At 33.8% G+C, this 23,706-nt stretch overlaps 1 pseudogene; it reads left to right on the top strand.

Annotated features, from left to right (window-relative positions):
• LOC131046413 (naringenin,2-oxoglutarate 3-dioxygenase-like) overlaps positions 1–23,492 on the top strand; it is a 39,194-nt pseudogene extending 15,702 nt beyond the window's left edge.
• The last annotated feature ends 214 nt before the right edge of the window (positions 23,493–23,706 follow it).

Raw genomic sequence — 23,706 nt, 5'->3', positions numbered from 1 at the left:
TTACCTGAGGTAAAAGTCTAGTATGGAGAGAGGTGCACTTTGCACTATACTTATTAAACCCAAGTGTTACTATACTCGTAGCAGAGATAAAAACCTTATATTTTGGGAAGCGTATGAAAAAGTATGCCACAAGGTTTGTATCCATTTGTTTCGAATGTCAGAGGGTGAAGGAAGAACACCAACACCCAATAGATTTGTTACAACCTAACATTGTGCCAAAATGGAAGTGGCAGATTATTAGTATGGACTTAGTCCAAGGATTTCCTATGTCTAGAAACAAGCATAATGATATACAAGTAGTGGTTGATAATCTTACTAAGGTAACCCATTTTATACTTAGAAATTTAACTAATAGAGAATCCATTATAGCCCATAAATTTGTTCAAGAAATATTCAGACTACATGAGGTACCAAAAAATATAATATCTAATAGGGATGCTAGAATGAAATCCAAATTTAAATGGCAAACCGAGTTTCCAACCTTAGGTACTCAACTGAACATTAGTTCAGCTTATTATCTAGAAATAGATAGTCAGATAGAAAGGGTCAATCAAGTTTTGGAAGACCTTTTGAGAATGTACTGCATGGACGAACAATACAAATGGGAAGATACCTACCCTTGATTAAATTTACATATAATTATTCCTAGAAGTCATCCATAAAGATGACACCATTTGAGGCATTATACAGAAGGAGGTGTAGGACCCCTATCACCTAAGATAAGCTGGAAGATAGGATAACCTTTGATCATGAAATGTTCTCAAAAATGGAAAAACAAGTCAAGTTGATCATAAAAAGGTTAGCAGAAGCTAAAGATCAACTTAAAAGCTATGCAGATACAAACTGAACACCCAAGCAATTTGAGGTGGGAGAGTAAGTACTCTTATGAGTTAAACCTCAAAAAAGTGCCATCAAATATCGAAAATCATCAAAACTTCCACCTAGATTTGTAGGACCGTTTGAGGTTCTTGAAGCCATTAGCCCAGTTGCATACATAATTTCTCTACCACCAAGTCTTGCTCAGTTGCATGATGTATATCATGTATGTTACCTTAAAAAGTGTATATAAGATTTTGCACACATGATTGATTGGAGTTCTTTGCAAATATAGGGCCCAAGGGTGGTCATGATTGAACTAGTTAGGGTGCTCGAGCTACGTAAGCTTGACTAATGTAATAGAGAAGTCAAATAGTGTAAACTTCAATGAGACTAATACTTCAATGATAATGCAACTTGGGAGGATTATGATGAAACTCACTTGGGGTTTCCTCACTTGTTTAATGTTTTCAATAGTTGAACTATTTTCCAAATGTTTGGATAAATGATATTTCATTTTGATGATTAATGGAGATACTCTAAATAATCAAGGACGATGATTCACAAGGGAAAGGATATGTTACATCCCTCTTGATCATTGATGATTTGCTATATTTATTAATGCACCTATACGTGATGTTAATATCTTTGAAAAATTCTTCAAAATGCATATGTGAATGAAAAATCATTAAGTTTTATTGAGCTATTTAATTGTGTTTATACATGTCAGAAATAATGATGAGATTTTGGGCTAACTACATTTTTATAACTTAGTGGTTGCAAGAAATGTATTGTCCTTCAAGAAGGGAGGGAAAGTATAATCGGGTATGGGAGGTAAGTAGATGATGGGTCGTATTGCCATTTGTATCCCAAAACCCTGTAAGTTTTGGTCATGTCATTTTTTATTAGAACCAAAGGTGGTGCAGTTGTGACTAGGTACCTAGTGTGGTCAACCCTAAAATGTTAGTTGAGTTGTTTATGTTCCATCTCTAATGTGAACTCATGTCATTGACTCAATATTTCTTATGGTTAATTTCAAAGTTAAGAAGTAATCAAATAGATCACTATGGACTTTTTTATTCTAATTTAAATTTAATATAAAACATAAATGATTATGTATGTATAAATGATAAGTCTATATATACATATGTGTATTTGTGTGTGTGTGTGTGTGTGTGTGTGTGTGCGCGTGCCACATAATAATGAAATAAAATAAAAATTAGTGTATTGGTTGATGGCCATATAAGTATGTGAATTATACAAAGGTGGTGCTAAACATTTATGCTACTCTATTGGCTATCAAAACCAATACAAGAGGATTTTAATTAGTGTATGAATTACTAAGCGCTTGCCGCCACTATGCTATTATCTTGGAATTTGTTTTTGATTAGGAAAGCAGGGAATTAGGGCCTTGACCCATTACAACAAAGCAGGGGTGCTCACCCCAAAGGACATAAGAGGTCACAACAGACACTCACAACACAAAGGTCAAAACACCTATAAAACATCAGCCCAACAACTACAGAAAGAAAGAGGCCATCGAACGACAAACAACCCCAAGGCCAACAAGGCCCAATAAACACAAAATCAAAAGGATCCTTGTAAAAAATAGTGAGTAGATACCCACAGAGGGGCAACTATACAAGGGGGGTAAGAGGCTCCCCAAGTCAACCAGAAGATCATAATGGCTAACCCCTAGTAGGAAGTCCATTCCTCTTCAGCAAAACCCCTTTTTACCTTGATAGAAAAGGAGCCCACCTCAATAGGTGCAAAAAAAGAAAAGAATGATAGACTAGTGAGCCAACCGAGAGTCCATCTAAAAGCCAACCCACCACAGAGAAGATAAGAGCACCAAGAAGAATCAATGGCCTCTTTTTCACAACCAATCACAACCTCCATAGGGGATGCATCCACCTCCATAGGATCTACAGAAGAAGAGGAAGAGAAAAAATGAAGCCAAACTCTCATCATGGCGAACAAAACACTCCCCACCTCGAAAGGGGCAACATCAAACTCCAAGGTAGCCTTGGGGTTAAGCACAAACCCGAAACTAACGCCAATCCATAACCAACGACTAACAAGGATGAGCCCATGAAAACTAACAGAAAGCCCTTGGATAACAAGGATAACATGATAACTATCCATAGAAACCAAAATGGATAGTCTCATCAAGAAAATAAAACACAACCCAATGGTGAAGGCATATGCCACCATTGACCAAATCCAAAGGGCATAACCCCTATCACCATAATCTAGATCAAGCACCATCAAAGGAAGTACAACAAAAAAATACTTGGGGTACAAGACCCTATTCAAAAAGCACAAAGAGCCATCTGTAAGGCCCAACGAGTTCCATACGAGACAAACCCTCACCACAATCCAATATACCACAGGAGGCGTTCACAACTAGGTAGTTTCCAAGCACATTGAAGGCAATGCCCCAAACACCAGCATGGGACAAAAGAGGCCACTACAATGCCAACAAGAACTCAGTCACCATGCGAAGCCTAGAAACTCCAAGTTGCAGGTACCTGCACACAACTCCAAACAACAACAGGAGCCAAGGAACACGCTCAAGAGCAAAGACCACCTCAATAGAAGTGGTAGAGGGCCAGACCAGCACCCACGAGACACGTGAGCTGAACAAGGAAAAGGACAACCTCCCTCCTTCCTAACAGATACACACGAGGGAAAACCACCCACTCATCACACCCACCAAAGAGTCGAACAAACTCCATTGTGAGGAGGATAAATAAGCACAGGCATGCACAAGAAGAAGATACCTTATAGAGGAGTTGTAAGAAATAATCCCCTTGCACAAAACAAAGCAAGGCACACCAGAGGTACGAAAGAACCTCTGTCCACTCACACATGACCACAAGATGCAATCCATAGTGAACATGGTAGAATTAGACCCCACCCAGACATGCTCAGAAGGCCAACAACTCATGACCCCATACCCATAGCCACACCGAGAAAAAAATATAGCGCCATGAACTACAATGTTGTCGCCCACCCCATCCATTCCAAGAGAGAGCATAAGTCCATGAACAACAGTTGTGGCCAGGGAGAAGCATAGATCCCCATCCACATCACTCACCACAACACCGCCAACACTAAAAGTTTGAACACTAGAGAGGGTCAAACTGGAAAGAGAGGGAAATTCCCCCACCATCAAGGCCATGAGAGCCATAACTAGGCCCCAAACATAGCCAGAGAAAAACCACCAGTCAGAGAAAGCATAAGTGGAAACCACAAACACCAACATGGAAACCATTGCCGCAACATAATCTCCAGAAATGCCCACCAGAACAACCAAAAAGGGCAACAAGCAGGCAGCCCACTCATCAGAAAAGTGCTTGAAATGAAACAGAGCACCTCGAATCGCACCAGAAAGGACCAGGGCATCAACTGGTAAAGCCCCATCGTCATCATCTTGGAATTTGTTAAAACTCACTATCGTGAACTTGTAATAGAGACCTACACATTTGATTTGAAATTCATTAAAATGGAATTGGAACTCCTTGAAATGTAACGCAATAACTATAACCATTTTGGATTATGCGGAAATGCAATAACTATAACCATTTTGGATTAGATGGAAATGCAATAATGATAACAAGTAAGAATTAATTACCATTAACATTAATATTAGTAATTAATTGTAGCAATATTTATATTAATTTTAATTTAAATGCAATAATGGTAGAAAGTAAAAATTTATAGGGTTGTAGATAATAAAATTAATATGATTAAAGGAGCTTATCATCATTAGCTCGGAGATAATGATCAAATCATTTATCATAATACTAGTGGCATGAAGTTTATCTAGTATTTGTGTTGTAATTTAGAAATATTTTATTAGCTATAAGTATTTAATTTTTTTATTTTATTTAAGAAATGATTTATTTTATTATTATTTTATTTTATTTAAAGAATGATTTATTCTTATGTAAATTTTAATTTTTTATTTTTAAATAAATTATGGAAGAGAGGTAATCTTTATAAATCTAGGTACTAAATTTAATTGATATTGTCTTAAAAAATAAAATTATGTTATTTATTATTTTAATATGTAAATTTTATTTTATTTAAGAAATAGTTTATTTAATTTTATGTTTTTTAAAGAATTGTTCATTTTTATGTAAATTTTATGTTTTAACTTTTGGATAATTATATTTAATATTTAAGTAATTGTTTTATTTCTTTTTTATTTTGAAATGTATCATTTGTTTGTGTGTGTGTGTGTGTGTGTGTTATTTTTTTAAATTTTGATTTCATAATTTTTTTAATATGTGTTGATTGCTCTTGGTTATTATCTGTGCGTATTTATATAATGTCTTGTGTCTTTTTATAATTGTAGAGCTATATAATCAATTTTAATAAAATAATTAATTATATTTTTAATTTGATTTTAGAATTGAAGTAAAAATAAAATAAGTAAATGTGTGTTTTGATGTAAAAAAAAGAAATTGATTTTACTATGATTAAGGACTCCTCAAAATATCATGTTGTACTTGGAAATAAATAAGTGTGATGAATGTGCACTTGCAATCTATAATAATGCACAAAGACTTGGAACAACGCTGCATTTGTGGCTTTAAACTGTTCTAGTGTAACTTTGATTTCAAAAGTGCAACCTTGAACCTTTAGCGTAGTCATGAACCTTTTCTCTCTTTCTTATTTACATGCATAATTATGTAGGGACACACCCTTTTAATTCAATTAAGTTGAAAAAAAACTAATAAAGAAGATTATTATCGTTAAGCTTGTCGTATGTACTTATCTTTATTACACCTAGAAATATATAATATTAGGATCAAACAATAGTGTTGCAAATACCTAATTTGTTCTCATTGATGCATTTTATTAGGGTAAAAATAAGTTTTCAAGGGACCCGAAACCCTTTACAAATAGATTTTGAGAGGATCCGGAACCCTCAACCAGAAACTTATCCGAACAAAAGGAACAAGAAAGCACCATACAACCATGGGTAAAAAGGACACCCATAACCAAAAATATGGGTTTTAAAAAAATAGGCCCCTGCAACCTAAAACAAAGTTGCAAAAATAAAAAACAACAACCAACCTAAAACCATCCCCCACCCAAGAACCATCAAGATTTACATTTAGAATTGCTCTTATGGGATTAGAGAGTCATGTCAAAATAAGGCTTAGAGAACTTAGCTTTCTTGCCCTTAACAGAAATCCATCCCTCTTCCACTTGTGTTGTCTTAACATGCCAATCTAGCACACCAAAATCCTGAGAATGAATGTCAGCAGCCACTGTCACAGCCTCACCAGAACCAGTGGACGACAAAGGCAAAAACCCGGCATCACCAATCCGCCTCAGCCCGACAGACACAACCACACCAAAACCAACAAGTGGTAAAACCCCACCATCAACAAGTGACGAAACAAGGAAGGCCAAATCAAAAGAGTCAACAAATTTGGAATTTTCAAGAGAGCCGTCAGGAATGATAGCCAAATAGTTATCACCAGAAGAAGCCTCATGAGTCCCATTCACTTGGGAAACATCAAGAGACACTTGCACAGTTTCAATAGCCCCACCAAGAGAGACAACTGGAGGGGATGCCCCAAGATCCTGTGGTTCCAAAGAAACCACCTCAGAAAAACTCCTAGGTTGATCAGATATCTTCAGAATCGTATAATGTTGTACAGAAGCGCCTTTCCACCATGTGGCCTTAGTTGCCCTTTTCTCAAAACCTTAATGCTCAATTGCATGCCTAGTTTTAAAAAATCTTCTATGGCGAAAGGGAATCCCTTCATAGTCCAAATATTGGACCCAAGAACCCTTTGAAGATTTAAGTAAAATTTCAGTAGGTAGCCCATTTGAAATATCTAGATCAACAAGTATGCGGGAAAAGGTGGAGTGGAAAATATCAAAGGATTCAACATCCACCATCAGAAAAGCACCAAGGGCATCTCCCACTTCCTCTAAAAGGGAATCATTCCATAAATGAAGTGGGAGATTAGGAAGTCGAACCCAAGTTAGAATCTTATTAAACATTTCAGTAGAAGAGTTAAAATTAGTGTGCCAAGGCTCAATCATTAACTAAAATTTATCCTCCCAGCTAAAAAACATGATCACATAAAATTTATCAATCTAATATTTAAAGAGTGATAATCAGATGACAACAAAATAGTCTAAAGACTACAATAGTATGACAATATAATATAAACATATATTATAGCAAAATAGTAATATAGTAGACTTAAGAGTCATTATAGTATGATAGTACAAAATAGTCAAACCGCAATTAATGATAGTCAAAACACACTAAATGAATAGTCACATAATGATATCTATCTTCATCTTCACGATAGTAACATAAGAACAATTAAATAATTCTTTCACAATCTCTTAGCAATTTAACTACTGATGTTTGTAATCAAAAGAGACATCATATCAAATGTTTTTCTATTTTCTACTTTCTACCCTCTCTATTTGTCTATCTCTTTATCTCCATCTCTCTATTTTTGTCTCCCGGTCTATTATTTCTCTCTCTCTTCCTCTTCCCCTCTATCTCTATCTCTACTTTTATCTACTCTAAACTAACTGCACTATTGACAGGAACATGACGCATTGTGTCCCTTGTCTAGAATAGGGATACATTAAAAAAAGCTTATGAAAATATAGCCTTTCATGAAAACATACAAACAAGAAGGCCATAATATTAGAAAGAAACATAGATACACAAATGATGTGGGAGCATCAAATGGTTTTTCTTCTTTTGGTGTATGAATACGAAACAACAAGGAATTAGATTACAACAGTTGAAGAGGATGCAACAACTAAAGAAGATGATATCAAAGCATTAAAAGTTGAAGAATTCCCTGAGAAAGAGTTGATAAATGAGAGTTTTAGCCCTTGTTCTCTAGTATCAACTAAGAAGAAAAATGGAGTATGTGCCAAGGTTTCCAAGACAATCAGATATAATTTTTCTATTGCAAGAATGGATAGCTCAATGATTTATTTGAGTTGGAAAGCACGTGTGATTGTTGATGTGTTGAATCAAAGTCATCTGTTATTTTGTGCCATTCAAACTACTCATGTTGGGTTTGAGAACTTGAAGGATATAAATGTAGATGTTCTTGATTTCAAGAAGGCATATGCAACTTATGGTAGTTTTCTCAACAGATATTGTAGACCATTTTGCAAAAAGGTAATTGCTTGTGCATACCTAGGGGGTCAATGAGAGAGATCCTCTTGATGGAAAGACATTGTGTCATTCCATTGATGACTTCATGCTTAGGAGAACATGTTTTATTTCATCTAAAGAGGAGCCTAACTTAGGAGCATAAGACAATTTTTTATTTTCTTATTTTTTATTTCAATTCCTCTTTATTTGGGCAAATTAGGTTTGGAATTAGTTTCGGGAAAATTATTTAAATGATGTGGGATAGTTGATGGAGGTAAGATTGATTTGAAGAAGAGAGACAAGAGAGTAGAGAGGTCGGACAATCATCTCCACTCTAGAAAACACATAGAACAGATAGATGCCAAGAAAGATTAGAGAGAGCAAAAAACACAGGGAGGGAACCAATCAAGAAGCAAAGAAATTGATTAGAAGAAAGAGGTTAGACATAGAGACATGGATTGTAAAGAAATAAATATTGATCAAGTTAGTTGGAGGCTAGAAGCACAAAAATAGAAGAAGTGTGTCATCAATTCCTGAAGAAAGTAAACTAGGAGCGATTGACAAAGGATTGAGTGAATTGAATTTTGGTTGTTTTGTCTAAATAAAGTTTGTATACATATAGTTGGCATCACACTTCTATATATTACATAAATACTATTGTTTTCAGACATGTTTTTTTGTTGTTGTGTTGATCATCTCAAGCAATTGATCTAATTATGTTGATTATTCGCCCTTGCGGTAGTTTATAGTTTATTGCTCTGTTAATCTCGATAAATATTAGTTCTTTGTTCGATTATTTGTCTCAAGTCTGAGAAAGAATTATTATGTTGTGTTTCTCTATCAAGTATGAAGTTCCTAGCACATTTAAGACATAAATAGTTTGTAGTATTTTGTTGGTTTGGTATTTGACTTGCATCAACCAAGTTAAACATCACATGAAAATTCTGTCAATTAACCGTCACAAGTACCACTAGAATTCGTTATCTCAAATTGGGCAAAGGAGGAACATAAGGACTAAAGAGATCCTCCTCAACATGTTTCAAAAGGAGATGTACAAAATTAAAAATATTATAAGCTTGAAAATAGAGAATTTGACCAATATACAATTGTAAATGATTCACATAAAGAAGGGAATTTGAATGAGAGCTAGCAACAAGGTTGATTCAAATATTTTCTAGAGCTGGGTGAATAGTAAGTGAATTCACACTATCAAATTTTGAGAAAATCCCACCTACTAGAGTAGAGTTGAAGTCAACCCTATATGTCTCCAAAATATTATAAAAAGATGAAATGAAGAAGATAAAGGGATAAATATAAGTTCATGTTAGGAATTTGACCAAATATTTGCCCAATAATATATTCATCCAATAGGAGAGGGACACTGACACATCCTACAAAAATAAGGTATTATAGTTAGTTTTCAACCATTTTTTGCAATGATTATTCAAATTGCATCCTCAAGAAGAAGACAAGGTATGATGAAGACATGACCCAATTTCTCTTTATTATATCAATAAGAATCGAAATGTTTTTAGAGATATTTTTTTTAGGTAAACACACCATTGAGAGACCATATTTAGAAAAGGAACATCCAAGAAGCAACAAAAATGGAAGTGAGTCTTTATTAGCTAAACAATCCTTTAAAACTTAGCATTGCATAATATTTTGGACTTGATAAAATATGTTAAAAGATTTTGCATAAAAAAAAAATCATCTAGCCTTACAACTCATGGCATAATAGAATATACATTGGAGTAATTAGGACAATATCTAATTAAAAGTATAATTAGGTCCTTTAATTAATTTATTCACTTTGTTCACTTAGTTGAGTTGATCTTTAGTTCTTTGAGCAAATTTTAGTTTCCTAATTTTAGATTAGATTTCTCTTTCTTTCTATAAAGAAAGTTATTCATTCATTACAATCTATCCAATTCATTTATAGGTTGATCTCAATATCAGATTATTCTTTGTATCAATTCTCTCTCAAGATTGCATAGCATTAGTTATGGCTTCTTCTCTTCAAATGTGATTCTTTTGCTTGTAGTTGATTCATGGACTTGTGGGGTTAAACAAATTACTCTAACAATATAGATGAATACAATAGAAATGATTTAAATTATCTTGAAGTAAAATTTATTGAGATGAATTTACATTTAAATAAAAATATAAAAACTGAAGAAGTTGAGAAATACAACTTCAAAGATCCCAAGAACACTTGCAAGCAAAATACTTGTCACAAGAGAAGAATGGGGGCAAAAAGCAATAATGGCTCTGAAGAAGAAGATTATTATTCGGAGAGGGAATAGAAATAAAAATTACAATACAATCCTTATAAAAGGATAATATGCAACCCTAAAGGTGTGCAACCCTAAAGAAACCCTAAAGGGATAAAGTGTATTTAATAATTAGAATACCTACCATATTATTAAATGCCTACCATATTATTAAATACCTAAGTTTAGCTTAAGTGTAGAGGATAATAGACTAATAATTAATTAAATAATTATTAGTTAATGCATGATAACTCTAACACCTCCCCGTAAGATGAACTCGGGGAGTAGCTAAAAAACTAAATGCATGAAGCAAAAAATGCAACTACATGAAGAAGGCAAATTTGGGTCCCGACAACAAAGCTTGATGAGGTAACCAAGTACAAAAGATCTCCGTAAAGCGGAAAAATAGAGAAAACCTCATGGGAAAAAACTCTACTCCAAAAGAGATGAAATACAAGTGAAGGTTTGAAGAAGCCTCCAAGCAAGAATGTTCCAAAAGACATAAACAAAAAAAGAGAAAAAGAATCATTGAAGCATGAAGAACCAGCAAACACTGTCAAAGAATAACTATCGATTTGAAGAACCTCCACTAAAATAGAAGATGATCAAGTAGAGAAGATTGTTATTTGCATGAGTGCCCTCAAATAACACTACTCGAATTAGATGGCAAACAAAGGCAAACAACTAAACTCGAAGATACAGATGGAAAAAAAACACCAAAGTTTGAAGAGCTGATCAATCGAAGATGGAAGGTTGCCTCCAAAAATAGAAATGAAAGAGTGTCCATATGGGAAATGATCCATCTCACCGAAATGCATAGGTAACCAGCCATTGCATCCGCATAGTGCATAGGAACAAATACTAAATACATAGCTCACTCCAATGAACCAAGGAAGCATTAGAACCAACAACCAATAGGAGAAACCCCCCCATAATCCTTACAAGGGAGAGGTGATAGGTACATTGAAACTGAATGCCAATAAAAACTACATGATGAAGAATCAGGAACATCCAAAGTGCAACAGAAAGTACAAACACATATAAAGGCTAGTGTCCTGGATTTTGAACTCACTTGACACAGATCATAAGGCTAATTTTGTGGAAGGAAAACTCATGTGACAAAGGTAGATGGAAAACAAAGGCAAACATCAAACCCTCCATGGCACTTTATAATGGACTGCAAGTACAATAAGGCACAAGATGTGCAAGGTCCCAAGCATGTAAGGCATAGTGGCACTTTATCTTAGTGCGTTTGAAAAAAAAGGAAAATGCTTAAAATGATAGCTCAAAATGTTAAAAAAAGACACAAGACTGGAAATACATGAAGATCAACAAAAAATGAGTCATCCCACGCGAACTAGAAGTTTCCATTAGCTCATATGTCCAAGTAATTCACCAGAGTGTGAAAACACAAAAAACTGAATAAAATGTACCTCGAGCAAAATCTAGAAAAAGTGCATGTATGGATGTGAAGAACTCTGAAACATTGTCTAAACATCATTGGAATCGCGAAAAAACGGAGAAACTGGCAAAAAGATATGAGCTCAGGACTGAAAATAACACCTCTGACTTCAAATGGCTATAGAATGTACCAACAAACAAATCAAGTGATGAAACCCATGAATCTAGAAAGAAGACAAAACCAGCTTTCCAATGATATCTCGTTTGTCAAAAAATGATATCGTATGCCCAAATTATGGCCAAAAGAAAAAAACCCCTCTTTTAAGGCACAAAGAGGGTTACAGAGGCTAGCATGGTGTCCGTACCGCTGACGTCAGCATGACGTTATGTTGATGTCAGTGGAATATTCCCAGAATATTCTTTGCTTGCCAAAAATAATATCTAGTGTCGACAAAAACAAACTGCCAAAAAATTAGGTTGCCAATAAATGTTTTGTGTCGAAAAAATGGTCAACCGCTAGGAAAGGGTGGATGGTCGGGAAGCGGTTGGTGGCTGGTGACAAAGAGCCTGTGCGGTGGTGGTTGGGAGGTGGCCGATGGGTGGGGGCTTGGGTGGTGGCGGTTGCCAAGAGGCGATGTTCAGACGAGGTCGAAGGCGACCAGACAATGGGCTCCCGTGTGGGTGAGCTCATGCAGCTGCTCCTCATGCAACGACGGGCTCCTGCGACGGCGACAGGAACAAGGCAAGAGACTAGTGAGCGGGGTCTGGGCATTAAACGAGGCTAGCGGGCAATAGACGGGGACCGAGTGGAGCACAGAGTACGGGTGGGGCCGGGTCCATGGCCTGTTGTAGGTCGTATGGACCTACAGAGGCCATCGACCCCCTACCAATGTGCTATCTTTAAAAAAAAACCTTTTTAAAAAGTTTTTCATAGTTTGTGTTGTATGCAGCCTCGGTATTGCCATAAAATTGCCTTAAAAAATTTAATAATTTTTTGTTTTTTTAATTTGTTTGACGAATTTCTTGAAATTCGTGCCAAAATTGGGCAAAAACCAAAACATTCTCCAAAGGCTAAAGTTGTCCAAATTGGACAAATTTTGTATAAAAATGAGGGTTTTTGGGTGGTTTGAGCTTAACGGCGAGGTCCATTTGAGCCCAAAATGCCCAAAAACAAAGAAGCACCCCATATTCAAAATAAAAACTCTGAAAAGCTTGAAACCCTAGCCTCCAAAAATTCTTCTAAAAAATCATGAACAAGTAGCAACAGATGTATGCTCTGATACCATGAAGAAGTTGAGAAATACAACTTTAGAGATCCCAAGAACACCTGCAAGCAAAATACCTATCACAAGAGAAGAATGGAGGAAAAAAGCAATAATGGCTCTGAAGAAGAATATTATTATTCAAAGAGGGAATATAAATAAAAAGTACAATACAATCCTTATAAAAGGAGAATATGCAACCCAAGAGGTGTGCAAGCCTAAAGAAACCTTAAAGGGATAAAGTGTAAATACCTACCATTATATTAAATGCCTAAGTTTAGCTTAAGTGTACAGGATAATAGACTAATAATTAAATAATAGTTATTAGCTAATGCATTATAACTCTAACAAAACAATAAAAAATAATGACAAATACTAGATGCCAATATTGAGTAGATGATGTTATGGATCAATACCAAAGTTTCCACCTTGTCCAAATTTTTGTTTGACTCATTTAGCGCCAATATGGAGAGAATAATTTCATTGTAGTCCTCCAATTTTGTACCTTCAATATTTTAAAATCTCTTTCAATAGCTGACTTGGATAACCTATATGCCACCTTATTTGCTTCCCAAAAATAGTGTTTATATTCAATATGTTCAAACAAAAGTAATAAATTCCAAGCCAATTCCATCATATTTTCAAGCTTTCATGAATGAATCTTGTTATCTGCTAAAGAATTGTAACTAACATCATATATCCTTCAATTATAATCTTTGTGAAGCTTTCTAAGATAGTTATTCCAAAAGCTAGGGATAGCGCTTGGATTTTTGCTTCATCATTAGTATTAGAAGCTAACTTCTTAGATGCTACAAATACAAATTCTCCTTTATGATCATAGATAACACATCTGACCCGTGAAGGGATAGGATTTTTCTTAATAGCTACATCAAAGTAAATTTTGATAAAAGAAGGAAACCATTTAGCACCAACTCTACTATTGTTCACTAATGGTAATCTTTTAGAAAAATATAATCTTAAGGTGAGAAGCTTTCATTTTGTTGAGGAAGAGAAAACAAAAAACATTGTAACAGTTTCAATAAATTGCTAATATTAATTTAAAAATCACCACTTCTCATGCGTTGGAGATATCCTATAATTAATCTCTACAAATATGCCAAATGAGAAGTGAAGGGGAAACACTCCATGTAGGCATCCAAATATAGAGATTTGGTAAAGAATAGGTCAATTAGAAAATAACTAGAGCATTATTTTAGTAGCAGCACTTTTCTAAAGAAGGTGATCCCATAACCATTCCCAACATTTACAAGTAATTTTAAAATGGACAAATAGATGATATGAAGTATCATCAACTTCCTTATATAATGGAATTGACATCTTAAATTCATAAAAATGTTAAATTTATGCAATCTCTCACTTGTAAGAATTTTATGTTACATTTTTGCAATCTATAATGGAACTTTATTTTAAATTTCTAACCATGAAAAGGAAATAGCAAAAGACATTATTTATCTTAAAAAAGGTTAAGAAAGCAAATTTTATGAAGGAACAAGTACTTGTTGACAAAATAAGAACCAATTTTGGATCCCAACAAACTTAGTTTGTCCTCTTTTCCAAAATAGAATACTTGTCTCTTATTTACTATACTCTTTAAAAAAATAAAAAATCTCGAGAAATCTCTCCATTTAACAAATGGTAGGTTAATATTCTAATTAACCTCAAACTAATCTTCCACTTTGTTCCCCATTCAAATAATAAATAGAATTTTCTTGAATAATATCTATTCTCATAGTAAGCACCTCATAGCCATTTCAAGTATCATGCCAAAATAGAGACTTATTTCCATTGTGAATAATCCGTGATAAATTTGAAGTTATAATATCCCTACATTTGATTATTAAGTTCCATTTATATAAATACCATACGAATGCAATCAATAAAATCTCGGTACTTATTTTGTAAAATTTAATACCATTTATATCCTAGTGAATTGTAAAGTTTGCCTGCTAATTTTGTGTCTAAAGAAAGATTATATAATGTAAGATCTTTAATTCCAAACTCTCCAAATAAAATCAATTTATGTTTTTTTACCCTTACTTTCTTTTAGGCCAACAAAGTCAATTTATGTTTTTTTACCCTTGCCACTCCATATAAAATGATCTCATGAATAGTTTTTGTCATGAGATATATGTCTTGATGGCATAAACAAAATGAGACATCATGTAATTAAGGATAGTTGATAAAATAGACTTAACAAGTAGGATTCTTTTAGCCATTATGAACCACTTACTTTTATGAGAGGGTAACTTACTCTTATCCCAAAAATTCACAGGAATACATAAATTTCTAGATAAGTGCTTGAAAGAACATCCCTTTTAAAACTTAACAAGTTGATAATTTTACTCATAATGCTTGTAATAGTATTAAAGAAGAAATTTTGATAATAATTTAATTAAACATACTTATGTTGATCAAGTAAGACCATTTCTGAGGTTGTAAGTACAATTTCTCTAGATGAATGCACAATGTGCTACCATCTTTCTAAAATCTGTGACTCGACCAACCATTAGAGTGTTACACTGCCTACGTTTTAGTAGTGTAACGCCTCTGTCGGCCTGCCTAGGTCTTGCAAATGAATCCAAATTTTCTATATTGATGTTTAAATTTTCATTTTGAGATCTCTAGCACTCTCTCTAGCATTCTCTTTTAGTTTTCCATTTCTCTCACATACACACAACAAAATATTGTCTTCTTGAAGCTCTTACCATGACATCAACAATAAAGTTGAAGCTTTGGAGAGTACTCTTGCTCTCTCATGGTATTCATGTGAGAACAACTTATAACTCCAAGTTGTTATGAAAATGGCTCTAGTCTACTCTTTGGTTAACATCAATATTGTCTCCTTTTGTATGGTTTAAGACACTAAATTTATCTTAAAGGAGGGAGGCTCTATTCCCCTCAAGTAATAGTTGTGTGTTGAAGTTCAGAGGGACAACTCATTCTCCTCAAATCCTTAGTTCTCTATAGCATACTTGCCTTTCTTGTATATAAATTTTTTGCAGTCCTTTTATGTGCCTTGTAATGGAGGGAAGTTCTATATCCTTTAGTGGTTATTCTTGTAAGTTGTGAAGGATGGTTTATTCCCTTTTAATCATCCATTGAATAATCAAGATAGATCTCAGGGATGTTCGCATTATCCCAAGTCATTATCAATGTTATGTAATCCTTTATATTGTAATATTTTCTATATCTAATAAACTATATATTATACAGGTCTAGGATCTTTTGTCAAAAACTATTATTAATAATAAATAAATAATAAATAATAATAAATGATTTTTTGTTTTTCATGCATTCAAGTGTCACAAACATGTCATATTAAATGCTTTTTGTTTTTATTAACTAATTTTTTTGCATCCATATATGACTATAATACGCCTTCGACATTATCACATATGCTTATACATAAAATTAATGATCGTAAATAACAACTTCAAGTATAGAAGGATAATAACCTATTTGATTGCCACTTCCAAGTTACTCCAATTTAGTGTATTAATAAAGCTAATAATATGAAGGGTTGTGAATAGGAAATTGATATCAACCTAGGTTGTAAGAGTATTATCAAAATCATTAGTAATGGTGGCATTGGATATAGTCATAATCTTAGTATTGGTGAAAAAAGGGGGCTATTATTAAGGGTGGAATTATTTTAGTCTCAATTATAAAGAAAAGATTAGTACCAAAAGTAATATTGAGGCACTAGGAAATTATCACAAGGTGTAATAGAGTATGGATTGTGTTATTTTCTCTATTGCTAAAAATACTATAAAAAAATTAATAATTAAAATAATTTTATTAAAAGTAAACAATAATAATTTTAACTAAAGATTCCAATAACAAATATATTGGCTAGGGTAATAACAAGGTTAGTTCTTTCCATTGGCTCTACTTTTGAGTGAAAGGAGGAGATAGTCTAATAAGATAGCTTTATCTTGACAATAGTAGCACAATCATTATATTTTCCACTCGTGAATGAAACATGAATAATTGACAAATTAATAAAGTTATGCAAATTAACAATATTATTAAGATTATCAAATTGTTAATGCTACTATTGCTTGAATAGTAATATGGTCAATCGGGGCTAATAAATCTACTACAAATTGCAAGTACATTCCTTTAATTGGAGAAATAAAATATTACTCCTTTTGGGTAAGAAATATTGTTTAGAAAAGGGGGGGAGGGGAATCAGATGATCTATAAGATCGTATAAATAGTTAAACCCAATTAATTATGAACACGAGAACTAGCTACTATATACATTTGTGCATTATTTGATAATGCCCCAATATCACAATTAAATAACAAACAAGCATATAATAAGGTAAAGGTAAAATGTTGATAATGATAAGTGGAATTTGTAATCTTACTATCAACATTAATAATATGATTGTTAAATGCATTATAACTAGAAATTGCACCTTACTATGCAATGGGTACACCAGAAAGGTGTGCAAGGTCAATCATAAAAAAAAAATTGATCTATTTTTAGTGTACTGAGAGAGAGGGGTAAAGAGATAGACATTAGGGATAGAGATATAAAGGAAGATAAATATGGATATGAGAATGGGGATGGGGATAGATAGAGATGAAAGAGACAATTATATGGATAAGAGGAGAGAGAGAGGGAGAGATAGAAAGACAATGATAGAGAGGAAATTATATAGTGAGAGGTGAGAGAGATGTGGAGATAGAAGGGTGAAGAGATATAGATCCAAACATGATTGAAACAAAAACTCTAAATTAGGAAGATATTCAGGCTCCATCACCAATAGGTTCATGTTATACTAATATGGAGAGGAGAGGGAGAGATAAAAAGAAAAATAAGAGAGGGATAGATCGAGATGAAAGATAAATATATTAAGAGGGGGGAAGAGGAGGAGAGAATGAGAGGGAGAAATAGACAGATAGAGATATGAAGTAATATTTAGAGGAGGGGAGAGAGGGAGAGATATGGGGGTAGAGGAGATGGAGAGATAACATAATAAAGATAGAGGGAGAGGTGAAAGAAGAACTATGGAGATATAGAGATAAATGAAAAAATATATAGATATGGAGATCTAGGAAGAGGAGAGGGGAAGAAAGAGAGGGAGGGAGATGGATGGATGTGGAGAGACATTTCAAGAGATAGAGGGGAGAGGAAGATATATATATATATATATATATATATATATATATATATATATAGAAAGAGAGAGAGAGAGAGAGAGAGAGAGAGAGAGAGAGAGAGAGGGGGGGGGGCTCCACCTTAATAGATAGAGAGGTATAAATGACCCATATAATACCTATAAATGTATGTTTGTGGTCATAAGATTTAAATTTGTAATGAAGAGGACATAAAGTGGCGTAATCCAAGATATCAAATGATCTACATGTATGGATTGTATTAGTTTAAAATAAGCTTTAATAAAACTTGGCTAATAAACTCTCAATACAAATTAATTTAAATAAAAGAAAAAAACTGAAAAAAACATAACTTTATATTTACAAATGATATATGTTTAAAAATTAAAATATGGAAAAATATATTTTTATTCCTTATATATAAGAACCCAAAAAGGAAATGACACCTCTTTGTCTCAAAATTATTTTACCTTATATAATATTTTTCCAAATATATATTAAAAAAAAGATTAAAATAATATTATAATTATATTTATTATAATTGAGCAACAATGTGAAAGGAGGGAGATTCCAATTGGCTTGTGTTGGCATAGGTTTTGTCTCCTTAAAGTTGACATCTTTACATGGGTTGTGCTATAGAATAAAGTGTTGACTATAGATAGGATCAAGAAGATGGGTTATGAGGGCCCTTCAAGATGTGATTTGAGCAAGAATAATGAAGAGATGGTAAACCATTTATTCTTGGAGTATCCTTTTCAAACAAGAATTTTGAACATGGTTATGTACTAGGTTGGGATGCTAGGGTACCTTTCCTAAAGATAGCTCTATTTTATTTAAGTCTTGGCTCTTCATCAATAAAAATGACGTCTTTTGGTTGTTTGTGGGTGTTATGTCCATCAATTATGGTATGGGAGTTCTGGAAAGAGCATAATAGGCACATTTTATAGGGAAAGGAGATGATGATTGATTTGTTTTTAAATAAGCTATATTTGGAGAATGGGATTCTAGTATGAAGAAGAATTGGTTCAATCTTAATAATCCACCCATTGTGGTAATTCAAGGGATTGAGATCCAAAAACTAAGAGAGCAATCAAGGTAGAGGGCTTCTCAAATAGGGTGGATCAAATAAAATTTCAACGGTGCATTGAAGGGTAACCTCAGGAAATCAGATGTTGGATGCATAATAAGGTGGTTTGATGGCTCTATTTTGAGAAAATTGTCTTTCCCTCTCCCATATGGTACTAATAACATTGCATAATTCAAAGCATAAAATAACCGATGAGGTTCCTCCATTTACTCACTTTGTTTGTAGATGATACCTTGTTGTTTGATATTTTTTTACTACAAAGAAGTTTTTGAAATTAGTATTGTGCTATCTAACTACTACTAGGTGTCAAGAAATCTATCAACAAGGATAATCTAAAAAAAAAAATCTTTAATATTGTTGCAAGCATTATTAAAAAAAAATTAACTTATTGGGTTTTAAAGGGGATGTTCTTCCATACACTTATCTTGGACTTCCTTTATTCTTGTGAATGAGTAAGATTACCTTTTTGGATAGAGTGATTTCATCAATTAACTCTAAGTTATACTCTTGAAAGTAAGTAGTTGGCAATGGCCAGAAGATCCTTCTTGTTAAGTCTATTTTATCAATTGTCCCTACTTACGAGATGCCTCATTTGTTTATGCCATCAAACATTATTTATTGAATGACAAAAATTGTCATGAGATCTCTTTTATAGAGTGATAAGGGTGAAAAACATGAATTGGCTTTATTGGACTAAGAGAAAGCAAGTTTAAACCCCTTTGGGGGTTTGGAACTAGAGATCTAGTAGTCTGACACAAAATTAGCTTACAAACTTTATGCTTCACTAAGATCTAAATGGTATTAAATTTTATAAAATTAGTATCTAGATTCTACCGATTGCATTCATTTTAAAAATTTCCAACCCACCTCAACTTTCTTGCATGTGGAACTTTATAATCAAATGTAGGGGAATTATAACTTCAAATTTACCATGGACTATATTCACAATGGAAAGAAGACTCTATTTTGGAATAATTCTTGAAATGGCTATGATGTGTTTGATAGGAGAATGTATATTATTCTAGAAATCCAATTTATTAGTAGAATGGGAGAACAAGTGGAAGATAAGTTTGAGGTCAATTAGAATAATAACCTACCATTTGTTAAATGGAGATTTATTTCTCTTCCTATCATTTCTTAGAAAATAAAAAAATCTATTTTAAAGAGTATAATAGACAAGGGACAAGTATTCTATTCTTAGAAAAGAGGACAAATTAAGTATGTTGGGATTCAGACTTGGTTCTTATTATGTTAAAGAAGAATATAGTAGTTAACAAAATTTACTTCTTAGCCTATGTTGTAATAAACAACGTCTTTTGAAGGCTAGTTCCTTTTCTTAGCTAGTATTTCAAAATAAAGTTGTTACAAGTGAGAGATTGCAAAAAATTAATAATTTTGTGGATTTAAGATGTTCATTAAATAAGGAATTTAATGCTACTTTAGATAATCTATTTGTTCACTTTAAATTTACTTGTAAATGTTGGGAATGGTTAGGGGATCATCTTCTTTAGAAGAGTGCTCCTCTAAAATAATGCTTTGTATATTTTCTTACTAGCCTATTATTTACTAGAGCTCTATATTTGGAAGCATGTGGTGGGTTTCCCTGTCCCTACTCATTTGGTATATTTGGAGGGATAGATTTTAGGATTTTTCAAAGACTTTTCCAATGCATGAGGAGTAGTGATTTACAAATTAGAACTAGCAATTTATTGAAACTATTACAATGTCTTATGTTTTCTCTTTCTCATTAAGATAAAAGCTTCTCATCATAAGATTCTACTACCATTAAGAAAAATTCTCTCCCTTCAGGGACTAGATGTCTTATCTGTGAATTTTTATTTGTAGCATCTAAGAAGTTAGCTCTTGGTACATTATTTTGGGAAGCAAATAGCATGGCATATAGGCTATCCAATTTGTCTATTGAAAGAGATTTTTAAAATGTTGAAAGACAATAATGACATCACTCTCTCCATAGTGGCACTACATGATTCAAGTCAAAATTTGGACAAGGTGGAGACTTTGGTGGATGGATCCATTACATCATCTACTCAATGTTGGCATCTAGTATTTGTCACTAGTTTCATTTCTTTCAGTTTTTGATTTAAGTGTAGGTTTGTCTTGATTGATTTAACCCTGACATAATTATAATCATTTCTATTGTACTACTTTGTATTCTATTATGCCATGAGTTGTAAGGTAGAGACTTTTTTGTGATGTAAAATTATTTAAAATATTTCCTCAAGTCCAAAATATCATGCAAAGCTAAGATTTAAAGGATTAGCTTCAATGGTGTGTTTATCCAAATTTATTTGGTTCAATTGTGAAGTATTATCCTGATTGAGGAATTTGCAGAAATAAAATAATATATCAATTGCATATTTGCACGCATTTCACATGTCATATTTCTAAGTGTTTGTTTAACAAGGAACTTTGTAGTGTGCATGTTTGTTTTAATCTTCAATATGTGATTAACATATGCAAGTGAGTCTTTGGGTCATTTAAGACATGGTTGTATTTGCCTATCACTGACATTCATGTAAGTCAAAGCTTACACTTTAAGGATATTTTCTTCACTTGAGAAGAGTTAAATATTTATAATTGGTTGCACCACATTGAATTAATAAAGGTTATTTGTTTAAATAGACAAATGCATAGTTACTAAAATACTCCATATTCTAGTATAGGAAAATGGACCATGTCCCTATCCTCACATTAACAATTTTTTGACTACATTTTTATATAATATAGTCATATCCTTATTCATTTACTCATGAACCCTAGTTTAAAAATTTGAATGACCTCACCACTCATATACCATTACCTATACCACACATGTCTAAATAAATATAGATAGATAGCTTTTCATTTTTTTATCTCAAAAGAATCTACCATTAATACCATTAAAACATAATACCATTAGAAAAACATAAAAGCATACTACCGTTTAAAAACGTAGCTGTTATATTAACATAACTGTTGGAAAAAGCATGCTACCGTTGATAAAAAAGACGCTCTCTTCTTTCACCTATTAAAATGGCAGACGATTTCAGCAGAGATATTTCGGTGATCACAAAATGCAGGGGCCAGAGAGAGGAAGAAAGTAAGCAATGCCTGCAAGCGCGGAGGATTCATCTGCACTGGACAGAAATCTACACTTACTTCGCCCCTGCACCAACGTGACTACACTCGCTGGATGAAGGTAAGTCCTCTCTCTCTCTCTCTATCCATAATTTCTCTCCCTAATTGTGATGGGTATAATCTAAATACCCTTGTTATGAATTAGGAATACCCTAAAAAAAAATTCATTCTGTGCAAAGAGATTGTGGACAAGTACAGCGATGAGCTGATGGGTTTGGCAGGCAAGCTGATGGCTGACAAAATACTACCCCAAATGCCCACAACCTGATATGAAGTCATTACTTTGCTCCTCCAAGACCGGGAGGGTGGCCTCCGGACGATAGGCTCAACTGGATCATTGTCAAGCCTATCCAGGGAGCTTTCACAGTCAATCTCGGCGACCACATGCATGTCAGTATTCCTGCTATATACTCTCCAATTTCATCAATTTTCAAGGTTATTTAGTTCTAATAGTGTGGGTTCAATTGTGACTGATCAGTTTCTGAGCAATGTGAAGTTCAAGAGCGTGGACCATCAGGTTGGGGTTAACTCCAATAGCAGTAGATTGTCCATTGCTACATTTTAGAATTCATTGGAGAACGCAATCGTATACCCACTGAAGTTGGAGGAGGGAGAACATTGCATCATAGAAGAGCCCTTCACCTTTACTCAGATGTACTCTCGCAAGATGAGTTGTGATATTGAACTCGCCTGCCATAGGAAGCTCGCCAAGCTCGCGCCTGCCCCTGAATTTGCCTCTGCCCTCCATCTCACTAAACTAATTCAGCATTAATGCTCTTGAAAACATCATGTTGTCTCAATAAAAAGCTATTTAGTTTATATGAAAGTGTAGTATGCAAGAGCCCACGGACAATCTAGTCCTCCTATTCTTTGTTTTCTGCGAATCCCCTCGCTCAACTGGAGAAGCCCTTTCCTCAGAGTGATTTCCTCTCATCTGCAATATTCAGAATCATCTGCGGAGGAATGTTGTCCGAGAGAGTGATGGCTCCACAGTGTTCAGTCGACCGTTGCGATGCCCTATGCCCTGCATCTGCTCCAACGCTTCTGCGAATCTGCAGAGGAATGTTGTAAGTCCCACATACACAGCACCTCCAAAGGAATTCTTGAGTTTAATTACTTAAATTCAGGTGCTGATTTTTCCTCTTCTGTTTCATCTGGTTAATGAATATATGTTTTTATAAGGGATTTCATAATTTCAAAGAACACGTGTATGAGTGTCATCATATTTTATTTTTATGACATGAATGTTTTTTTTTTTACCAATAAAAGGCCGAAGTCAAATTTTATTTCTTTTATAAAATTATTACATCTCCATTCAGTGTGGGCACCGGTAGGAAAGAATGGAGATAAGAAAACCTCCGGTCTAGCCCAGATCCCTTGAGGGATCAGATAACAAAAACAACTGAAAATTTTTACAAT

This window comes from Cryptomeria japonica, chromosome 1, assembly GCF_030272615.1.
Source record: "Cryptomeria japonica chromosome 1, Sugi_1.0, whole genome shotgun sequence".
Taxonomy (NCBI): domain Eukaryota; kingdom Viridiplantae; phylum Streptophyta; class Pinopsida; order Cupressales; family Cupressaceae; genus Cryptomeria; species Cryptomeria japonica.
This window is presented reverse-complemented; position numbering and strand designations above follow the sequence as displayed.